Here is a 23,634-nt window from a genome sequence, read left to right as displayed (position 1 = left end):
ACTGCTTCTGTTTTACAGAGAAGGGAGCTGAGTGGTGACCCAGGTGTTCTGGGGAACTTACTCTCCACTTTCCCCCGGGCCTTCTTCACTGCTTTTGCCACCTGGCTGCTTGGCAACAGCTTTCAGTTGCCTCAACCCTGGGCAGAGTTTCAGCCTGGTACCTGGAGGAGAAAGGCCAGGATCGTGTTACCAGTCTAGCGGCCAAGGAAGTGCCCACTTGCCAGAGCTGTGATGCCATGCCATCAGCATGGGTGCGGAAAACTCCAGTGGGGCAGAGTCACGCTCCTGGCCAAACACCAGCACCCAGGCAGGCACAGGGCTGGAAGCTTAGGGTGACCCCTCCTGAGGCTGGCCCTAAGGCAACATAAGGGCCAGGGCACAGCGGGCACACTCTGGGAAAACTGAGGACCGTTTCCTGGACCCCGGCCCTCCTGTTGATGGTGATAAGTGCAGTTTACTTTTCAAAGGCAAGGCTCCAATCTCAGGCGTGGGTGAGTGAGGCCCGGCCCCGAGCCTGTGCCCACACGCCCGCCAGGAACACACGCGCGTCCCCCGGCAGAACTGCCGACCTGTGGAACGTGGAAGGCTGAGTGGTGGTTTCCTCTGTTTCAAAATAGCATCTGTTCTCTCTTCACACAGAAGATCTGTGGTTATAAATAGCAGGAGGAAGGAGGTGCGTCTCCTGGGAAGGAAAGGCAGTGCTCAGAGCCCTCTGCGCGCTGGCGGGAGGAGTGATGTGGCTGCGCTCTTTGGGGGGAGGTCCAGTCCGGGGCCCAAGGCCAGAGGCAGACTGGGGCCAGGTCCCCGCCCCAAAAGGCACAGGTGGAGCAGACGCAGGGAAGGAAGTTTGTGGAGCAAAGCACCTAGCGAGGTGACGTGTGGATAAGGACCTAAGGGCAGCCCCGCTCCGTTCCTAAAGAAAACCAGCCCTTGGGCGTGGGACCTGCTGGGGTCTGCCTGCCGGGAAGCAGGAGCCGGCCCTGCTTTCCCAGGCCCCGACTTCCCGTGTATTCCAGTATGAATGTGTGAGCAGGCGTCTGCTCCGTGTGCCCGAAAGCAGCCCTCTTCGTGTCCTTTGGTCGTGCTCATGTCTCCAAGGGTGTCTTGTTGGCTTGAAACAACTGTTTTCTGAAAAAAAAATTTCTATGCCCAAAGCTTAAGCCAAATTGCTGGGAGCCATATGCTGTGAAAAGAAAAAATCTGGGATTGTTCTTCACCTGCGTATTTCACCCTGGTCTTGCCCCGGCGGCAGCTGGAAGGTTTTTTGTTGGCTCTTCTTCAAGAAGGACAGGAGCCCAGGCGAGCCTGTTCTAATTTTCACCCCTGGGGTGGTTCTGCGGGTCCTGGACGGCCACGGCCGGCGCGTCTAGCAGGGGAGGAGGCTTTACATGAAGTGCTAGGCCTCGCCGCCTCCGAAGTAAGCACCAGTAAGCCCACGAAGCTTTCCTGTTCGCCGCTCTGGTCTGTGCTCCCAAGCTCCTTTCCAGCCTGCCTGTCATTCGTCCCCTCATCATCTTCCGAACAGGTCCTCAGACGCCCCCCGTGCTCCATCCCCACACCTGAGCATGGTCCCCAGGGTTTTCAGTGGTTAGTCGGTTGGTGCTGTTTTTGTAGCCCCTTCAAGTCTCTCAAGACTCACGATAGCAGATCTAGAAACCCCGAGTGAGGAGAGGACATGGGGGCTTCCCATCCTCACCCCAGGGGCATCCCTGGCTGGTTTCTATTAAGTGTCTTCAAACTGCCTCCAGCAGTCCAGAGAAATCCAGCAGAGGGGTTGGGAGCGGACACTGTGATGAAGGTGAAAGGCCCTATCGTTTTCCATCTGAACCACCTTTCATGGTAAAAGTCACCTTCTCCCAGCTTAGCTGGGACAAAGTGAGAGAGTGGCATGGGCATATATACACTACCAAATGTAAAACAGATAGCTAGTGGGAAGCAGCCACATAGCACAGGGAGATCAGCTCGGTGCTTTGTGACCACCTAGAGGGGTGAGATACGGCGGGTGGGAGGGAGACGCAAGAAGGAGGGGATATGGGGATATATGTATATGTATACGTATAGCTGATTCACTTTGTTACACAGCAGAAATGAACACACCATTGTGAAGCAATTATACTGCAATAAAGATGTTAAAAAAAAAGTCACCTTCTCCCCATCTCTGAGGGGTGACCGTCCACTCCCCCAGGCAGCGAGTTGGCAGAGCTGGGACCGCGGGCCTGCAGTTTGGTCCAGTCTGGCCAGCCTTGGCAGTCACGGCCCACTCCTCCCAGCCCCCCAGTGGGCTCTGTTTACCTGGGTAAATTTAAGCCTCCACCCCCTCATCCCAGTTTGACCCACTGGCTCTTGGTCTCGCCCTGCTGGCCGCTGGGCAGCGTTTGCAGACTTCCTTGCCCCTGTGGTTGCAGCTGGGTCTTTCCCAGCTGTGCGGCCTGAGTTCTCCTCCAGACTTTCTACAGCCTCTCTCCTCCCAGCCTCTGCCCGCGGGGCTTCCTTCCCAACTCTTTTTGGAAGCTGGTTGGTCCTGGGGGAAGATCTCCCCTGAGCCATCCAAATATCAGGCACAGAAGTTTCAGGGAGCTCAAGCCTTGCCACCGAGACCCTCATGCTGACTGTAATTGTCGCCAGCCCAGCCCAGGGCCCCAGGGCCCCCTTGGGAGCAAGTGCAGGCCCTAAAGACACAGGGGTGTTTTCTCAGACACAGGGGTGTTTCTTTTTGCACCCCGACCCTCCAAAGCCCAGGAGGACCCAGCCCGCCTGTATGTCCTGTTCTTGTGTGAGGTTTCAAGGGGAGGTGTACTGGGGGGAGGGGTGCATTGTAGCATCTCCTCTGGGGGGCTCAGTTGTCTCTCCCGTCATGTGGGGCTTGGGATTAGATTGCCCTGGAGGCCCTTCCAGTTCTAACAGTCTGTTGTTTCAAACAGCTCTAGCTGGTTCCGTTTTGGAAATCCCTCTGCTGTGGACCAGGCCTGGGGGTGGGGGGGCAGCCAATCAAAGGCGTCCGTTCCCGACGGAGGGGCCGTGACGGAGGGGCCGTGACGGAGGGGCAGCGGGGCTGCTTTCACAGAGTTACTGTTTCACCCCCTGCAGGCCTGCAGGCAGGGCTTGTGGGCCAGCTGGAGGCTCAGGTTGTGCTCCTGGCTTTGGGCTCTGGCCCGGAGGGGCCCCTGTGGTTAGTCGGCCTCCCAAGGATGGCTCGAGGCCCTGTGTCCAGCTGCTGGTGACTTAGGGGCCAGGGCCTGAGTTCCTGGGGGGCACCCAGGGTCCCTGAGCCCCAGAAATGCTAACCCCTCCAGGGTCACTCCTGTCCCACTAATGGATAAAGGGTCGGGGTGGATCTCCCGAGGTCTTGGCTTCAGTTTGAGAAGTTCTTGGTTTACAGACTTTAGCCCCTGAAGGTCACATCCGAGTTATCTGGAATGTCCAGTCAGTAGATCTGCTCTGAGCCCCGCTGGGAGAGCAAAAGAAGCGAGAACAAAGCTTTTCTGACACGGGCTCGGGGTGACCCTGTTCGCTGCCGGGTCTCACTGTGTCCCCTTTTGGAGGGGACTTTGGGGGAGAAGCCTCAGAGCAGCCCTGGGCTCTGTTCCTGCTGGGCCCCCCCTTCCTCTTCCCAGCGGATACCCAGAGATGATGGCGTTCCTGTCTCTGGGGGAGGTTGAAGGAAGTTGATTCCCTTTGTGGAATCGTCTCTAAGATTATGTACGTCACCCATGCTCGCTGGGAAGTTTCTCCTAGGGAACTGAGTAATGAATTACTAAATACTTCATACAGATCTTGTCTGGCGTACAAGAGCTGCAATCAAAGTAGTTAAACCTTTAAAGAGATTTTGTATTTAAGCATAGGACTAGAAATGTCCTGTCCGCTGGGGAGCAGGGGCTGGCGGATGGCATGAGGGTCCTGGGTGGCACTGTGGCTTATGCCCCGAGTCCGCAGGCTGCGGGAAGCTAAGACGCTAGAGGCTGGGCCTCAGGGTGGCACTGCGGCTGTGGCCCGGCCCTCCGAAGCCAGCCACGTAACCCGGCTTCTCTGTACCTCGGTTGCCTCACTTGTAAGTGGAAACAGTAACTGTCTGTTCCTCTCACGTGGTTGCCGAGAGGCCGTGGTGGTGAGGATCTGGGTGTGCAGGGCGCTAGGCTGTGCGGGGCTGGGCGTCGTTGGCTGCGAGCTGTGAGGGGGGAACCTGGAACCCGCCCTGCTCCTGTTAGCAGTGTCAGCCAGTCCTGGAAGGAAGTGACGCTCGTGGGCGTCAACCGCATCCCATTCGGCCTGACGTTCGTGGGATGGAGGGTCCCGGTTTGTGGAGCGACCACCGACGGGAGGGGATGGGTGTTCAGCGTTGGCTGTTATGAAGGGAAGGAGAGTGGACGCTCTCAGGATGCTGATGGGGCTTGTAGGGTTGGGGGTCAAGCAGGGCCCCGTCTCACACGAGTCCTTTTAACTAAGCAGATGCTGGGAGACTCCCTGCGTTTGGAAACCACTCAAGATCTTGACATGTTGTCTTTTCTTGGTCTTAAAAAGGTAACCTCTGCAAAATCAAATCTGAAGTACGCTTTAAATACACAGGGGGGGATCCCCCGAGGGCGTCTTCCTTTTCCCCAGGCCAGGTCCGTCCACCCGCAGAGCACCTGTGGAGGGCCTCGCCCTCAGGTGCGCCCAGGAGCCGGCAGGGCCAAACGGAGGGGAGGGTGAGGGGAGGGTGGTGGTAGAGTAGCCGGCAGCGGAGCAGGGCTCGAGTGCACGCTGGAGAGGCTTTCCCACCTAGAGGCGTTCAGATCCACCAAACGCCTCTGCTGGCTGGACGTCGTCCCAGACTTTCCTTGTGACCACAGGGGACCTCGGGCTGACAAGCGGGGACCCACTGGCTTTGCAGGCGACAGGCCCTTGCTAATCTCACACCGTCATCTCCTGCCGGCCCCTCTCCCTGGACCTTCAGACTGGTATCTCGATTGTTCAAGCAGCACCTTCTCTAGGAGGTCTGAGGGGCATCCCAGCCTGACCTTCTGACCTTTCCCCTTAGACCTGCTCCATCTCACCCTCCAAGTCGCTCGCGCCGTAAGCCCTGGATCCTCCTTGGTTTCTCTCCTTCTCTCACGGCCCACATTCAGTCCAGCAGTGGATCTTTTTTTTTTTTTTTTTTTTTTTTGCGGTACGCGGGCCTCTCACTGCTGTGGCCTCTCCCGTGGCGGAGCACAGGCTCCGGACGCGCAGGCTCAGCGGCCACGGCTCACGGGCCCAGCTGCTCCGCGGCATGTGGGATCCTCCTGGACCGGGGCACGAACCCGTGTTCCCTGCATCGGCAGGCAGACTCCCAACCACTGCGCCACCAGGGAAGCCCAGCAGCAGTGGATCTTGACATGTCTAATTTCCCAGAGGATCCCCAGATCCCCGGCCTCTCCTCACCCCCTCCACCCCCCCACCCCGGCTCAGTCCACCACCAGCGGCCTCCCCACTGGTCTCCCTGCTGCAGCGGCGGCCGTCCTGCTCCGACAGGTCAGGTCGTGTCACTGTTTTGCTCCAAGTGCCCTGCTGGCCTCCCGGCTCGTGCAGGAAAAAGGTGCCCCCTTCAGTCTGTACCACAGCGACATGTGCAAGCACGTAAGCATTTTCAGACACGTGTGTGTTTCTTCTGTGCTTGTCCCCCTTCTGGAAGGTGATGCCTTGAGGGCAGGGGCTGCTCCTGTCCTCACCCTCGGTGCCTGTCGGGCCTGGCCGTAGCACGTGCGCAGGAATGTAGAGGAAAGGCGTGGGGAGAGGTGTGTACTGGTCCTGGTGAGTAGCTGTGTCTCTGCAGAGAAAGCCCTGTGCTTCCTCTGCCTTTGGGCTCACGAGCTGCCTGGTGAGTGGAACATGGGTACCGCTTTCCTCTCCTTATGGTCCCCAAACCATGTTTCTAAACCTTGACACTGTTGATCAGTTTGGACCCAATGATTCTTTGTAGTAGGGGCTGTTCTATCCATTGTGGGGTGTTTAGCAGCATCCCTGACCCCTACCCACTAGACGCCAGTAGCACCTGCCCTCCGGTGTGATGACAACCACAAATGTCTGCAGACGTGGCCCATTCTCCCCTGGGGGCAGCATTGCCCCTGGTTGAGCACCGCTGTTCTGAAGGCGTCTGTTCCTTTCCTGAGAATCTCTCCTTATCTCCGTTTCCCTTAAATCCCTTGGAATTATTATCCATTTCGCATCCTGTTTGGGGGCTCTTGCCTGGGCGTGAGCCCTTATGTGAGGGATGTGAATTCGGGCCCCCACTCTCCCACCAGCTGTTGGTCCCTGGTCCACTCCCCAGGGACATCAGTCACCTGCTCCCAGACGGTCACCCTGCCGCCCTGGGTCCGTCCCCTGCTCGACATCCTTGAGTGACTCCTTGCGACCCTACTGAATTGATAGAATATCTTGACTCTGGTGTTCAGTAGCCGTCAATCCTCACCCTGCTGACATTCCCAGGCTTCTCTTCTCTGCTTCTCTGTGCTGCAGCCAAACCGGAGTCCCGTTCCCCGATGTCCGCTTGAGCCAGGCGCCCTCCCCCTCCTCCTTCCTGTGGGACCCCGCCTGTCCTTCAAGGTGCGCCTCAGATGCCAGCCCCCTGCCCGCCTCTGTCAGAAATGACCTCTCTGGCTGGGAGCTTGCAGGCTGCTGCAGTTCAGAGGTCATCTGTGTGGCCCTTTTCACACTTTGTCTTACGTTGTGATCATTTGTGTTCACGTCTCATCCTCCCTACCAGGCACGTGGCTGGTTACGCTGTGTTCTCAGCAGATCTTAGGGGAGGCCCTCTGTGCAGTTGGGGCAGTGCAGGGGACCACCTCGGGGGTGGGGGGGGTGACCGGCCTTACTGCTGACCGGCGGGTCCCCTGAGAGTGGGGCATCCTGCAGCAGAAGGGTGGTTGTTTGCTGTGCGGTTGTTTAGACAGCATAAGCCTTCCAGGCTTCAGGTTAGCACGGCTGTGATTTTCAGGCTTGTAAAGGCCTTTGCCCTCCCTGCTTTCTGTCCCCCGTGTAGTGGAAAGCGTGTGGCCTTTGGGGGCAAGTGGATGGACATGGGTTTGAATCCCCACTCGGCCATTCACACCTGATAGACTTCCCCCTGGTTGCTGAGCTTTTCTGAGCTCCCTGTTCTTCATCTTTTTTTTTTTTTTTTTTTTGCGGTACGCGGGCCTCTCACTGTTGTGGCCTCTCCCGTTGCGGAGCACAGGCTCCGGACGCGCAGGCTCAGCGGCCATGGCTCACGGGCCCAGCCGCTCCGCGGCATGTGGGATCTTCCCGGACCGGGGCACGAACCCGTGTCCCCCTCATCGGCAGGCGGACGCTCAACCACTGTGCCACCAGGGAAGCCCTGTTCTTCATCTTTTAAACAGGGATGATAATGGCCAACTCATAGGGTTATTCTGAGAATCCACTGTGATGAGTTATGTGAATTAAGGCAATTCCTGCACGGAGTCAGTGTCAGCCCCCTTCTTTAACTCTCTGCTGAACAAATTGAAGGTGTCAAGGAGCCGTCACCCAGGTGCTCCAGTGCCTGCTTAGGGTTTGGTCCAGAAGGATTGAGTGTAACTCGGCTGGTTTTGGCAGTGAGGAGACAAAGGAAATCTGAAAGTTCACCTCTGTGACAGCCGCTCTCACCAGGCACTGTTGTGGGCTCACGGCTCCAGGCTCTTGGAATTTTCCTTGAAGGACCCAACCTGAGTGGGTCCCTGGAGTAGCCCCGGCAATCAGCATCGTTAGCACTCAGTAGTGTTGATAAACTAATGAGCTAGTGACACCTAAGAAGGTTATCACCCCAGTTGGAGAAAGCTGGTCATGGATTACCGTATTTCATCAATACTAAGACACATTGTAAAAATTTATTTTATAGCCATAGAGTTGATTTACAAAGTTGTACTCATTCCTGCTGTTCAGCAAAGTGACTCAGTTATACATATGTGTATATATATATTCTTTTTCATATTCTTTTCCATGATGGTTTATCACAGGATATTGAATATCCCTGTGCTCTACAGTAGGACCTTGTTGTTTATCCATTCTATATGTAATAGTTTGCATCTTCTAATCCCAAACTCGAAATCCATCCCTTCCCCACCCCCTCCCCCTTGGCAACCACAAGTCTGTTCTCTATGCTAAGACACATTTTAACATATCTGAGATCAGGATGCATCTTAAGGGATTCATTTGAAATTTAACATAAAGCTAGCTTAATAATCTTTTAAAATTTATTTTACTGAAGTATAGTTGATTTACAATGTTGTGTTAATTACTGCTGTACAGTAAAGTGATTCAGACATATATATATATAGATAGATAGATAGATAGATATAGATATAGATATATATACACACACATTCTTGGGACTTCCCTGGTGGCGCAGTGGTTGAGAATCCGCCTGCCAATGCAGGGGAAGACGGGTTTGAGCCCTGGTCTGGGAAGATCCCACATGCCACGGAGCAGCTAAGCCCGTGCACCACAACTACTGAGCCTGTGCTCTAGAGCCCGTGAGGCACAACTACTGAGCCCGCATGCCACAACTACTGAAGCCCGCGCACCTAGAGCCCATGCTCTGCAACAAGAGAAGCCACCACAATGAGAAGCCCGTGCACCACAACAAAGAGTAGCCCCCGCTCACCGCAACTAGAGAAAGCCCACGCACAGTAACGAAGACCCAACGCAGCCAAAAAATAAATAAAATAAAATAAATTTTAAAAAATATTCTTTTCCATTTGGGTTTATCTTAGGATATTGAATAGTTCTCTGCACTATCCAGTAGGACCTTGTTGTAGGATTCATCTTAAAATCAATGTGTTTAATTGGGAGTACTTTTCTCTCTTAGTGGGATGGAATAATGGTGCATTTTAAGATAAATGGCATCTTAGATTTGGTGACATAAGTCAATGTCATTGATCACTGTTTACTAAGATGACCTGTTGTCATTTCCTGGTGCCTGCCTTGCTGTTCCCTTGGAAATGTGCTTCTGTTGTTTGCCAAATAGAGTATTCAGAGTGTCACCTCCATGCTGACCATCTATTGACTAAGAGTTAGAACTGAGGTGGGAAATTCTAGGCAAAGACCAGATGTCCCACAGACCTTGGACCCGGATGCTTGAGGACGGTCGGCCTCGGCCCACTGTGGTCACCTGTGAATCAGAAGTCCAGGGTCACTGCCCCTGTGTTCCCAGGGACCTTGGACAAGTCTCCCTGTCCTCATTTGTAATTTGTTTGTTGGGGTTCACAATGCACCCCACCAATGCCTACCTCACCAAGTTGTAGAATTAAGTGAGACGATGTGTGTGAAAGTGGTTTATAACCACTGTGAGGCACTGTTCATCCCTGCAGGATGTACCGAGTGGATAGGTGACCCAGAGGCTTTTCAAATCCACTGACGAGACACAGCCCCTGGTGACTCAACAGTGATTCCTACGTGGCACCTGTCCTCTCATTCCTCTATTTCTAGGAGAGAGTCTTTGAAAACTTTGTGGAAGCTTGTCTGGTAAGGCAAAATCCTATCCCAAAGGATCAAAAGGAAGTTACATCCTATAACTAGAGTGCCGGGCTTTTTGTTTTTTCCGTTTTATATTTTCCTGTTTCACTGCCTTGGCCTTGGAAGGTATGTCAGACAAAATATCATCACCATGAACACAATGTGTTCATCATGAAAGAGGACGTCTAATCTCTACGTGCAGTGCTTAAAACATCAACTTCTGCAGCCCAGTAGGAGCCCGGTCCCGGCCCCAAAACTCACCAGCAGTTAGAATTCCCTGGCGGTCCAGTGGTTAAGACTTGGCGCTTTCACCGCTGAGGGTTCGGGTTTGATTCCCTGGTCGGAAAACTAAGATCCCGCAAGCCACGCAGCCAAAAAAAAAAAAACGAAACAAAACAAAGACAACACAAAATCACCAACAGTGTGACCACACACATAGGTGCTCTTGAACCAGCCACCCAAACCTTCTTGCCCTCTGTTTCCTCATCTGTTAGAGGCCGTTGAGAGGATTAAAGGAAACACATGGAAAGCACTTAGCAGGGCCTTGCCCATAGAAAGCCCTGCCCAGCAGGTGTTCTCTCTAATTATGCTTCTAAACAACCTCGCAAACCACCCTTGTGCAATAGCCAGTGACTAGCTCTGCCTACGTCATCTGAGGCTGGGTTATGTCTGGAGAGAAGGGGTCACCTTGGTGTTATTTTCACATTTAGGCGTGGCATTAATAAACTACACAAACCTGTCAATTCCACAGTAATCTGACCTCAGCGACTTTGCATTTTCGGATACAGTTTGTTATACTGTAACTAAATCAGGAGAATCCTGGTCTCCACTTTGCCAGACAGCTTTGAACTGTTTTCTTTCGAGTGAGATTGTTGAGGTGCACTGCTAATCGTCCTTAAGGAAGAGCCTTAAGTGGCCTCTAGCTTTTATGGGTGCACATGCTGTTTGCATCTGGAGGCTGGGGGAAATCTTGGCGGCCTCAAAACTCATAAGCTTCACGCATTCTGCCCTCTGTTTCTTCACGTGCTGCCCTGTATTGCCGCAGCTGAATGGGGGAGGGAGTGTGTGTGCAACTTTTTCTTTTCCTTTTTTCTTTTTATTTATTTATTTATTGGCCAAACCACGCAGCATGCAGGATCTTAGTTGCCCGACCAGGGATCAAACCCGTGCCCTCTGCAGTGGAAGCGTGGAGTCTCAACCACTGGACCACCAGGGATTTCCCTTACTTTTTCTTTTTGATCAACTTTACTGAAGTATAATGTGCATACAATGTAATTCATCTGTTGTTAAGTGTACAGTTCAATAAATTTGGACAAACTGCCTCCCGAATCAAGATAGTTCCATTCCCCTGGAAAGTCCCCTGGTCCCCTTACTGTCTCTCCATGCCAACACCCACTGCAACTCAGGCAACCGCTGATGTGATTGATGTCGTTCTAGATTAGTCTTGCCTGTTCTAGAATTTCACATAAGCAGAATTATACCAGAATTCTCAGGGGTTTTGTTTCAGCTCTTTGCTGTCCGGCTTCTTTTGCTCAGCATAGTATCTGTGAGATTTTTCCATGTTGTTCAGATATTAGTAGTTCATTCCTTTTAATTGCTGGGTATATACCATTGAATTCACTTTGGATGGACATTTAGGTTATTCTAGATTTTGGTTAATATGACAGTCTCTGTCTTTTAATCGTCCTGTTTAGTCTATTTACATTTAGTACCATCTTTCAACTTTTGGCTTTGAAATTATTTGAGCTTTTTTACAGAAATGTTGCAAAAAATAGTGTCGTTTCCCCTAATGTTAATATTTTTCTATAACCACAGCACAGGAAACAACAGGAAATTAACATTGCTACAGTATTATTAAGTACTTCACAGATCTTCCAATTTCACCAGCTTTTCCCTAATGTCTTTTTCTGGCCCCCAGTCCAATACAGTCCTGAGTCTCACATTAAATTTAGTTGTCACGTCGCATCAGTCTCCTCCAGTCAGTGATACTGCCTGGTGTTTCTCTTGTCTTCCTTGACCTTGACACTTGGATGTGTACACGTGCAGACTGTCCCTCCCTCAGTTTGGGTTGCCTGGTGTTTCCTCACGAGCAGGTCGTGGCTGTACATTTGGGGCAGGAATACTACAGAAGGGACGGTCTGTCCCTCAGTGCATCTTCTCTGGGGTACATGATGCCGGCCTTCCTCCCACTGAGGATGTTAACTTTGGATCATTTAATGCAATTTTTGTTATGGTTTGGTTAAAGTCTGCCACGTTGATATTTGTTTTCCATTCATCCCCTCCCTGCTTTTTTTTTTTTGCAAGGGGCGTGTGTGTTGCTCTAGAGGTAACTGTAGCATCCTTAAATCATCAGGTCTATTTAGAGTACCTCTTCACAGAGCATACTTTGCAGATATGATAAACTTACAACAGCATAATTCTACTTACCTGCTCCTAACCCTTTGTATATGGTCATATCTTTTCCTTTTACATATGTTATAAACCCCTCCTTATAGAGTTCGAACTTTGGCTTTACAAAGTCATGTGTCCTTTAAGTAAATTATTTGAAGAAAGAGAAGAGTCTTTTATACTTACATGCTTATTTACCATTTTAGGTATTCTTCATTCTTCCGGGTTCCTAGCCTTATGGATATCCTTTAGCACTTCTTATACTGCAGGTCTGCTGATAATGAATTCCCTCACTTTCATTTACTTGAAAATGTCTCCACTTCATCTTTGTTTTTGAAGGACATGTTTGCTGGACATATTTTTTTCCCCAGCACTTTAAAGGTGCTGTTTCATCATGTTCTGTCCTCTGTAGTTTTAATGAGGAAGCAGCTATCTTTTTCAAAGTCTTTGTTCCCTCTACATACTGTGTCTCTGCCACTCCACAATCCCCACACTTTCAATATTTTATCCTTATGTTTCAGCAGTTTGACTGTGATGTGCCTAGGCATGGTTCTTTTTATGTTTATCCTTCTTGGGGTCTAGTGAGCTTCTTAGATCTATGAGTTAGTGGTTTTCATCAAATTTGGGGAATTTTTGGTCAGTTTTCTTCAAATATTGTTTCTGCCCCATTTTCATCCTCTTATCCTGGTACTTTCATTACACTTATATTAGGCTGATGGATATTGTCACTCAGGTTCCTGGAATTTAGTTCATTTTTCTTTAATCCTTTTTTTCTCTCTGTTCTTCAGATTAGATAATTTCTATTGCTGTGTCTAAGTGTTCACTGACTCTTTCTCCAGTTTGCTGTTAAGATTATCCAGTGAATTTTTCATTTTAGTTATTGTACTTTTCCATGCTTACATTTTCACTTGGTTCTTTATATAGTCTCCATTTCTTTCCTGAGATGCCCTATCTGTTTCCACATTAAGATCAAGTTTTTATTAAATTCTTTGAACATTTTTTTTCATGATTTAAATATGGTTGTAATAGCTGCCTCGAAGTCTTTGTCAACTAAGTTCAACATCTAGACCATGTCAAATTTTATTTATCTTAACTATTTTTTCTCAACGTTTTCCTATTTATTTATTTATGTCCAGTGATTTTTTTAATTGAATATTGGGCATTGTGTTACTATGTTTTAAAGACTCTGGATTTTGTTGTCAGTCTCTGAAATGTGTTGTTTCTTGCTTTGGCAGACAATTAAATTACTGGCTGATCACTTGGTGCCAATGTAGGTGTGGTGTGGCACTTGGTTAGTACAGATCTGTTGGCAGCACAGACTTTAACTTGGCAGGGCTCAAACTCTAACTCCGTCTTTCCTGTAGATCTTGTTAGGGCTTGGTTTGAGATTTTATTAGACTGTGTTTAGAAGAGGTCTTACTCAAGGGCAAGGTCCTTACTCCTAAGGCATATCTCAGCTGGACTCCAGGGGTGTTAGCTACTACTTACTTTTTAAAGATATTGAGATATAATTCACATACCATACAATTCACTAATTTTAAGTGTGTAATTCAGTGGTCTTTAGTATGTTCACCGTGTTGAACAACCATAATCACAGTCAATTTTAGAACATTTTCATCCCCCAGAAGAAATCCCACACCCATTAGCAATCACTTCATTTTCCTCCAACTCCCCTACCAGCCCTAGGCAAACACTGATCCACTTTCTATCACTATAGATTTGCCTATTCTGGACTTTTCATAAAAATGGGATCACACAATATGTGGTGTTTTGTACTGGCTTCTTTCACTTAACATAATGTTTTCAAGGTTAATCCATGTTGTAGTACTTCACTTCTTTTGTGGCCTATGGCTAGGCCACCTTTTATTTATCCTTTCATCAGTTGATGGATATTAAGGTTGTTTCTACTCTCTGGCTATTATGAATAACGTCGCTGTCAACATTTGTGCATGAGTTTTTGTGTGGAAGTATGTTTTCGTTTCTTTGGGGCAGATACCAAGGAGTGAAATTTAGAATTTGGGTCATTTGGTAACTCTATGTTTAACCCTTTGAGGAGGTGGCAGACTTTTTCAAAGTGGCTGTACCATTGTAAAATGCCACCAGCAGTGTATGAGAGTTCTGATTTCTCCACATCTTGTCAATACTTGTTATTATCTGTCTTTTTATTATAGCTATCCTAATAAGTAAGGCCATGGGCTGAATTATTTCCCCCAAAATTGCCATGTTGCAGTCCTCCCTTCCAGTGTGGTGATATTAGGAGGTGGGGCCTTTCGGAGTCAGCTGGGGTTAGATTAGGTCATGAGGGTGGGGCCCTCATGATGGGGATTAGTGCCCTGATAAGAGCAAGAGACACCAGAGCTTGCTTCTCCTCCCTCTGCCATGTGAGGACACAGTGGGAAGGCGGCCATCTGCAAACTAGGAAGAGAGTCTTCACCAGAACTCAGCTGTGTTTGCACGTTGATCTTGGACTTGCAGCCTCCAGAACTGTGAGAAAGTATGTTTCTGTTGTTTAAGCCCCCAGTCTATGGTATTTGGTTATGACAGACTAAGATGGGTATGAAGTATTTCACTATGGTTTTGATCTGCATTTCCCTGATGTCTAGTGATGTTGAGCATCTTTTCATGCTTATTGGCTACTTGTATATCTTTTTTGGAGAAATGTCTCTTCAGATCCTTTGCCCATTTAAAAAATTGGATTTTTTGTCTTTTAATTATGGAGTTGCGTTATTATTATATGGTAGCTTATCAGATATATGATTTGCAAATCCTTTCTCCTCTTTTGTGGGTTCCTTACTTTTGGGTGCATTGTGTCACTGAAGAAGAAATATGTTCAGTAGTTAATACAGGCCTCTGAGACATCCTGCATTAGTTATCAGTAGAGAAAGTAACCTGAGCATCTTTAGAAGATCCAGTCCAGCCATGACAGATTGACAAAATAGAAATCTTCATATTATTTGGAGTACTTAATGTTGTTTTCTTAGATAATAAGTAGGAAATCCTGTACTTGTCACTACCTGGTATCCTGAGGGTTGCAGGATCTCAGAAGCCTGGGGACTTTCCTTTGGGGCAGATGGCTTGTGCACCAAAGCCCCATTGACAGTTGGCTTGTGGAAGGGGAACGCTGACCAAGTGAGGCACCTGCCGTTGGAGCTCGGGGGTCTTAGGGATGTTCAAACTCCACAGTCACCTGAGCTTCACACCCTTTGTGTCTTGCACAATTTAAGAAGTTTAGAGGTGAATGAAAGCCCTCTGAAAATAAAAGTAGACTTTTTGGAAAGGCAACATGTATCATTATGTCTTGTGACCACTCTTCTCTTCCTTCTCCCAAAATACTACCCGGTGTATGCCTTTTAAATAAATGCGAATTGAAATTCATGGAGTTGTGTGTTCATGATGCCTCTTAAGATAATTGGAGCTGATTAGAGATAACATGAAATTCTAATTGGATATTAAATATCCTGAGAAGTGTTTGTCGTATTTCAGTGGCATGACCGTCACTGGGGGTCAGGCAGCTCTCCATGCCAGGCAGTTCCTTCCGTCCACTGGCAGCCCTGTCGTTCATGGGAATCACTTTCTGAGAGCAGGTGGGAATAGGTTGATGCTTCGTATTCTAGGACAGTCGATCCACTCTGCCGCATGCCCCTCTTTATGGGGGTGAGAAGGCTTTGAGGATTAGAGGTGAGGGGGACAGTCCTGACTCAGAGGCTCTGGGTCGGAGACCAGACTGTCCGACCTCAGGCCAGCACCTGCCTTCGTGACCGCCGTGTGCCCTGCCGCTAGCCGAGGGGGGTGACGTGTGAGGACACTCGTGTCCACAGAGGCCCAGGTCACAGCAGGCACTGCCAGGCTGCTTTCGTTTTGCCACCTTGTTGCCCCGACCGCCGCATCGGGAGGGGCAGGGGAGACCCAGGGCCTGGAAGGAGGGGTGCGGGGACTGCTCACTCTGGGGCTCAGTGGTGGCTCCCAGATGGTTTCTGTTCAGTCCTGTTTACTGAGCTTTCTGTCCACACGTGGCTCCCCGTGGATGGGTCCTGAGGTCTCAGGAGCTCTCTGGCCCCCGCTTCTCCACGTGCTGTCATTTCAGAGCCACAGGGGCCTGTGGGCACATCTCGTGTCACATCCACCAATCCGCCCAGGCTTTCTCCTGGGTGCGTGCCCGGGGACAGTTTCTGCCAGCGCCATGGTAACCATACATCCCGCGCTCAGGCTCAGGATGTGGGGAGGGCACGTGAGGAGAATGAAACGAATTCACAGACCCACGAGGGTCTCCACTTGGTAACGCTCGGCCACCTCTGTCCGGGCTCTGCCACCAGCCGTGCTTTCTTCCCTTCATTTCCTTTCTTCCCTTCATCTTTTTCTCATCATCCTCTTCAACGTGGCGAGTGCAGAGTTAGCTACTCAAAATGCCAAAGATGCTGTAACCGGAGGAGTTCTTTGGAAGAGATTATTTAATTCAAGAACTATTTATTTTATTTTGTGGCAAGATGCTGTGCTAGGTTCTGCTGAAGCAGACACGGCTAAGACAGTCCTTGCCTCAAAGGAGAAACAAAAAAACCAAAAGACACATATTACAAGGCAGAAGCATTTATTAGCTCTGATGCCTTGGGAAAGGCATTGAACTTCTCTGACCTTCAACTTCCTCATCTCTGAAGGGGGTTGAGAGCTCACCTTGAGGGGTTATTGTGAGGTTGTTTAAGAATGAGATGAAAATAGTTTTCTCTCAAATTAAGTGCTTCATCTTCTCAAATGGCTCTAAGTTGGAACATAAAGGCTTATTGCGTTGTTTGGACTTAACTACTCACTCAGTGGAACGATCCGCTATTTCTTGAGGCCGGGGGGCTCTGTGAGAAAATTACTGAGATGCTAAGCTTGACATGAACCAAGCGTTCTTGGACTCCTTTGGTTTTATGCGGTGCTTCTTTGTGGCAAAGAGAGAAAAACAGTGCCAATTGCCTATGATACAGGGCCTTTCAGACAGTCCCAGGAACCAGTGAGTTTACAACAGCCCTCCTGCTTTGCAGTGTCTGTAAGAACTTTGTGTGTCGATGCTGAATCCTGGTGTCATCTTTTTGAAGACACTTTAAATTGCAGGTAAACTCAGTGTGTGTGGTACCAACAGTGGACATTGCTCAGCTGAAGTGACAACAGGATGAACAACTGTGACCGGTTTCTCTCATTCAGGGGCAATGACAGTTCTGTCACTGAAATGTGTTTAGCTGACAGCATTGAAATTTGCATTTGATTTCAGAATTGTTAAACTGTGATAGAATGTTCTGGAGTGTTGACTTTGATGCATGGTGGCTTCCTAGGACTATGTGCTTTGTGAAGGACTGTGAAGGCCCAGGCACTGCTCTCCATCCTTGGAGGGGGTGCAGGGGGGAGGAGGGAGGAGGAAGGGGAGGAGGGGGGAGGGGGAGGAGGAGGGGGAGCAGGGGGAGGAGGAGGGAGGAGGAGGAGGGGGAGGAGGAGGAGGAAGGGGAGGGGGGAGGAGGGGGGAGCAGGGGGAGGAAGCGGGGGAGCAGGAGGAGGAGGGAGGAGGAGGAAGGAGGAGGAGGGGGAGCAGGGGGAGGAGGAGGGGGAGGAGGAGAGGGAGGGGGAGGAGGAGGGGGAGGAGGAGGGGGAGGAGGGGGAGGAGGAGGGGAGCAGGGGGAGGAGGGGGAGCAGGGGGAGGAGGGAGGAGGAGGAGGGGGAGCAGGGAGGTGCAGGGGGAGGAGGGGTACAGGGAGGAGGGGGTGCAGGGAAGCCTTGCTGGCTGGGAGGCTCCTTGCCCATATGGCCCCCAGCTGCCGGGTGGCTCTCTGGCCGGTCCCTCACGCAGATGTTCACTCAGCGGCCAGGCCGGGCTCTGGCCGGCTCTCAAACATCCAAATAACGGAAACCATCTCAGAGGAGGTTGTGTTTTCAGCCAGCAGCTCTGGCTGTGGTTGGCGGTGGCTTTAACTGTCCACATGGTTACTGCAGTGGCAGGAGGCGTGGACGGCCAGAGGAGAACTGAATTCTGACTCTGACGCCCCTTCCTCCAGACTGTGAGATGCCGCGAAAGTCACCCCCGCCTTCCTTCTGGATCACACTTGGCATTTGTAACTGGGGAGGGTGGTAAATTCCGTACAAGGGATGGAACTTCAGAAAATGGAATAGAGGGCAAGCTCCAGCTAAAAGTGCTGTGGCCGAGTGTTAGTTGTGGTTCTCTCTAGGTTGTGGTTCTCTCTAGGTGATAGAGGGTCTTTTTGTTTGTTTTGAGTGCAGTATAGTTGATTTACAAAGTGGCGTTAGTTTCTAGGTGACAGTTTTAAGTGCTATTTCTTCCCCTTTCTTATCCTTATTTTCTAACATTTCTGGAAGCGAACATGTAATAAAGTAAAAGCCAAAAGTTACTTTTAACCATGCAAATGCTAATTCATTGTGATAAAAACTGTAAAATGTGTAGCGTGTCCTGGAATAGCAGCTTAGACCTGGTCTCTTTACTTGAGTGAGGTCAGTCACACCTCCTCTGTGTATTAAAAGGAAGCTTCCAATGCCAGTTGTTAGACCAATGTTAATAGTTACTGTCGCTGGTGACACGCAATTTAAATGAAAGGACAGCTTCCCTGGTCGGGGTGGGAATGGGTCTCTTTCTGCATGGGCCCTGCAGCAGTTTCCCTTCTGTGGCAGCCGGGCGGAGGGAGCCTCCCTTCTCCCTGGTGGTGGAACTCTGTGTCAGCATCATCGGCTGCCTAATTGTGCAGGGTAAGAACTTGTCACACGTGACTCACAGGCACAAAGGCCTCCAGTGGCTTTTGATCCATGGGGCAGTGCTATAGCTCTCAAATTGGGCGAGAGAAAGTGGAATACTTTCCTCTCAACGTAGAATCTGGAAGCATAACAACTTAGCAATTCACTGAGCTGAAAGGCTTTGTGTTCAGATAGCGGCTCCTGGAAAAAGAGCTTCAATTTGTTCAGTTACCTGATAGATTCACAAACATTATTGTGGGGTTTTTTTGTGTGTGTGTGTGGCTTTTTTTAATTGTGGTAAAATGTACATACCCTAAAATTTACCGTTGTAGCTGTTTCTGAGTGTTCAGTTCTGTGACTTTGAGTACAATCCCATTGCTGTGCGGCCGTCACCACCGTCCATCTCCAGAATGTTTTCATCTTCCCAAACTGAGACTCAGCCCCCGTTAGCTCAGTCCCATCCCTTCCCCCAGCCCATGGTCACCACCGTCCTACTTTCTGTCTGAATTTGCCAATTCTAGGCACCTCAGATAAGTGGCTTATCGTGTTTGTCCTTTTGTGCCTGGCTTATTTCATTCAGCACAGGATCCTCAAGGTTCATCCAGGAGTCCATGTATTGTTTACCCAGTCAGTCAGCAAGGGAACATTATTGTTTTTAAAAGTTTCTCTAGTTAAGGTCTTTAACATTTTTTAAAAACTACCTGACAATGTGCCTGTCTGAAGTGCCTGGATGATTCAATTCATCTCTGTGCCTCTAGGGCAGGTGCCAACTGATCAGTAACGGGTCGAATGAATGAATAAACCGGCTGGTGCTTTGATTTGAATATGTGCCCAGGAGTCAGAACCCAGCTCTTCACCTGAACCTGATATTCTGGGTAAAACTGAGCTACAGATCTGTACTTCCTGAACATTCTTATCTGTGACGTGAGGGAGATGATCTTTGCTACTCGATTATTTGCTTGATCCTATGCTCTTTGAGCTTTTCAGGTTAAGGCTGCTGTTGAAACACTCAGGGTTAGCAATAACACATTTTCCCCCCCGCAGAACCTTTTTGTGAACTTAAGAAATTCAAAAGCCACTTCATTTGGGCTTCCCTGGTGGTGCAGTGGTTAAGAATCCGCCTGCCAACGCAGGGGACACGGGTTCGAGCCCTGGTCCGGGAAGATCCCACATGCCGCAGAGCAGCTAAGCCCGTGTGCCACAACTACTGAGCCTGCGCTCTAGAGCCCAAGAACCACAACTACTGAGCCTGTGTGCCACAACTACTGAAGCCCGCACGCCTAGAGCCCGTGTTCTGCAACAAGAGAAGCTGCCGCAATGAGAAGCCTGTGCACTGCAACGAAGAGTAGCCCCCGCTCGCCACAACTAGAGAAAAAGCCCACACACAGCAGTGAAGACCCAACACAGCCAAAAAAAAAAAAGCCACTTCATTTAAAACCATTCAAGACTTGCCATGGATTTATGTTTAAAAAAAGGAAGGAAGGAAGGAAGGAAGGGAGGGAAGAAGGAAGGAAGGAAAACAGACCCATAGTTGCCTGGACAGGAAGTGACGCGTGTCAAGCCCGCGTCCCCGTCCAGGGTCCTGTAGCTGCCTCCTTCTTGAACTTGGGCCACCGGCTTGTCCATCTCCTTTCCCTCTCCACTTCCTCTGTTCTTTTCTGAGACCCTAAATTACACTCTTTTCTTCTCCTATATATTTTCCTAAGTGCATCTGGTCTATTCTTTCTAGATGGGCGATTCCTGAAACTTCATCTCTGCCCAGACTTCTCCCCCAAGTCCCCTCCTGCGTCGGCTTCCCCTGGAGAACTTCGCGCATCTGGGACTGAGTGTACGTTTCCTCTGCGTCCCATCATGCTCCCCGAGCACCCCTCTTTACGCCCCCTTTTCCCCCAACGTCTCCTTAATTACTCAGCAAATACTTATGGACACTGGTTATACTCAGTGAGGGGTCCCAGGCACCCCTGGGTGCACAGTTAGCAGAAAGGAGCAGTCAGGGCTGTACTGTACAGCCTCTGACAGTTCTTTGGCCCCTGTTCCCTTTGCTGTTCCATCACGTATCACTTTCCAGGGCCTGCAGCAACAAAGCACCAACCACAAGCTGGGGGGCTTAAAATGACAGAAACCTATTGTCTCACAGTCCGGAGGCTGGAAGTCTGAGATCAAGGTGTCTGCAGGATTGGCTTGTCCCGAGGCCATGAGGGGGATCTGCTCCAGCCCCCTGGCTCAGCTTCTGGTGGTTTGCAGCAATCTTTGGGGCCTTGGCTTGTAGACGCACGCTCCCATCCCCCCACCTTCGCCTGACGCTCTCCCTGTGGCTTCACATCGTCTTCCCCCCCAACCCCCGTGCTTGTCTGTCTGTCTCCAAATTTCCCCTTTTTATAAGGGCTTCAGTCATATTGGATTAGGGCCCACCCTAATGACCTCATTTTAACTTGATTACCTCTATAAAGACCCTATTTCCAAGTAAGGCCACACAGTGAATGAATGAATGAATGAGTGAAGTTGGTCTCAACCTACCTCTCCAACCTCCGTCCGATTATTCCCATTCAAGGGCTTTGTCCCCCGGCCAGACGTTTGGCTTCTGTTTCCCTTCTAGACCTCAAGTTCGGGTTCCAGCCACCTCCCCAAGACCCTGCTCAGCCCCACTTCCATGACGCTGCCACCGCCCCTTCTCCTAACCCTCATGACACTTTCCTAGGCCTTTTCTGTGGCACCCTTAGCTTCAGCTTGCATTACAGCAATTTATCGCAGAACCTTACTGATAAAAAGGGTCTTACAGGGCCTCCCTGGTGGCGCAAGTGGTTGAGAGTCCGCCTGCCGATGCAGGGGATACGGGTTCGTGCCCCGGTCTGGGAGGATCCCATATGCCGCGGAGCGGCTGGGCCCGTGAGCCATGGCCGCTGAGCCTGCGCGTCCGGAGCCTGCGCGTCCGGAGCCTGTGCTCCGCAACGGGGGAGGCCACAACAGTGAGAGGCCCGCATACCGCAAAAAAAAAAAAAAAAAAAAAGGGTCTTACAGATGGACCGAGACCAAGATATCTGCATTTGATTCCTTGGGACGTTTTAAGAATCATGGCAGATCCCCGAGCCCCTGCCCTTAGGGATTCTGATCCGGCAGGTCTGGGGAGGGGCCCCGGAACCTAGAGTGTTAAAAGCTCCTCCGGGGGATTCTGATGCACAGGCAGGCTTGCAAGCCCCAAATCCTTTCCAGCCTCTGTGTCCTACTCACACAGAAGCTGAGCCACAGTGACTTCCCCAAGGGCCGTGATTGGTGGCACAGCCATCAGTGATGTGGTTCTGTTACATTTTCAATCAGATTTAAGCAGCTGAGGAACAGAGTCTGCATCTCCCTTGTCTCCGTTACCTACTTGGTACCCCCGGCACACCTCAGTCAAGAGAGTTCACAGAAGGTGCTATTTGGTGCCTAGACCAGTGGCCATCCTGAAAGCTCCAAGGCGACAGGTACCAGTCCATCTCTCCTGACTCTTCTTTCCAGTGTCCAGCACATAATGAGATGCTCAGTTGATACTGGTTGAATGGACGAAGCATCTGGTGGGTACCAGGCACTGTGGTAGATGCTGTGCATACATCACCTGATTCCATTGATTCCAACCATAACCCTATGAAGTATCTTAATATTCCCATTTTACAGATGAGGAAACTGAGGACCAGAAGGTAGCTCACTTGCTTAGGGTCCTGTAGCGAACAGTTAATGTAACTGAGTTTTCTTTTTCTTTTTTGTTTTTTTTGGCCATGTTGGGTCTTTATTGCTGCGTGTGGGCTTTCTCTAGTTGCAGCGAGCTGGGACTACTCTTTGCTGCGGTGCGTGGGCTTCTTCACAGAACTGGCTTCTCTTGTTGCGGAGCATGGGCTCTAGGCACGTGGGCTTCAGTAGTTGTGGCTCACGGGCTCTAGAGCACAGGCTCAGTTGGTTGTGGTGCGTGGGCTTAGTTGGTCCGCGGCATGTGGGATCTTCCCGGACCAGGGCTTGAACCTGTGTCCCCTGCATTGGCAGGCGGATTCTTAACCACTGCGCCACCAGGGAAGCCGCCGAGGTAACTGAGTTTTCGACCCCACTGCTCTGTCCTCTGTGGTGCAGACTTTACGTGCTCCCAGAGCTCAGCCCCCGTCAGAAAGCTGTAGGCCCCTGCATATATGTAGTTCAGAGGTATTTAAAAGCCCCTGATGTTTAGAACCTCAGCTTGGTTCTCAGCCCTAACTTAGCCTGGCTGCCCCGTGAGGTCAGACGTGTTATAGAACATATAGTCCGTTTACCACTTGCAGGCTTGTGCGTGCATGACTCAATGCTAGCAAAAGCTTTTACAAGTATTTCATCCTCTCTCCCTTGTTTTTTCAGTGCTGTTAAAATTCTCCTCCCTTTGCATGGCAAGAAGTGCCAGACAGGGCAAGAGTTCAGAGAGCGTCCCAGCATGAACTGTTCTAATACCAGGTTCCAAGTACAAGCTAATGGTTGAGAAACCCGGGTAGGGGGTGCGCTGGCCCCGTACACCTCGTCCCCTGCCCGGATCCCCTGCGTGGCGGGCGGGATCCCTCTGCCCCCGGGGCCTCGAGTGTCCGGGACTCGGTGTCTAGAGATGACAGGGTTGAGATTCTGGCCGTCAGGCATGAGAGGCAGATCTCAGGAGCCTCATCTCAGAGTTTCAGCTTTGTCATCTGAAATGTTTCTGTTATGTTTCTTCTTTCCAATACGATGTTTGACTTGGATCTCGGCCTTGAATTTATACTCTGTGTGGACAAGTTCCTCGTTCCTACGGCCTCCCTCTCGTTGCCATCACTTCTGGGACCAATCCTTCCTGACACGGCAGCATCACCCCACCCGGTGACCCCAAGGGTACAGGGCTGAGTCCAAGGGACCCCCGCTCCCAGGCGCTTTCACAGAGTTGCCAGCCTCCCATCCCATACCCGCCTCAGCCTGCCTCTGCCCTGCCCCTAGTTTTCAGATATGCAAATACATTTCTTTCCAATTCTCACTCATCTTCCCTTCTTTTAAACTGCCTTGGACATTATTGCTTTAACAAGCCCTCCGGTCTTGTAAATAACCCAGCTTCTT

At 50.3% G+C, this 23,634-nt stretch overlaps 1 protein-coding gene across 1 annotated transcript in view; it reads left to right on the top strand.

Moving 5' to 3' along the window:
* WNT5B (Wnt family member 5B) overlaps positions 1–23,634 on the top strand; it is an 83,659-nt gene that overhangs the window by 1,171 nt on the left and 58,854 nt on the right. The gene's annotated exons all lie outside the window — the stretch shown is intronic.

Source organism: Mesoplodon densirostris, chromosome 11 (genome assembly GCF_025265405.1).
Source record: "Mesoplodon densirostris isolate mMesDen1 chromosome 11, mMesDen1 primary haplotype, whole genome shotgun sequence".
NCBI lineage: Eukaryota > Metazoa > Chordata > Mammalia > Artiodactyla > Ziphiidae > Mesoplodon > Mesoplodon densirostris.
The sequence above is the reverse complement of the archived record's forward strand: the minus strand, read 5'-3'. Positions and strand labels throughout refer to the sequence as shown.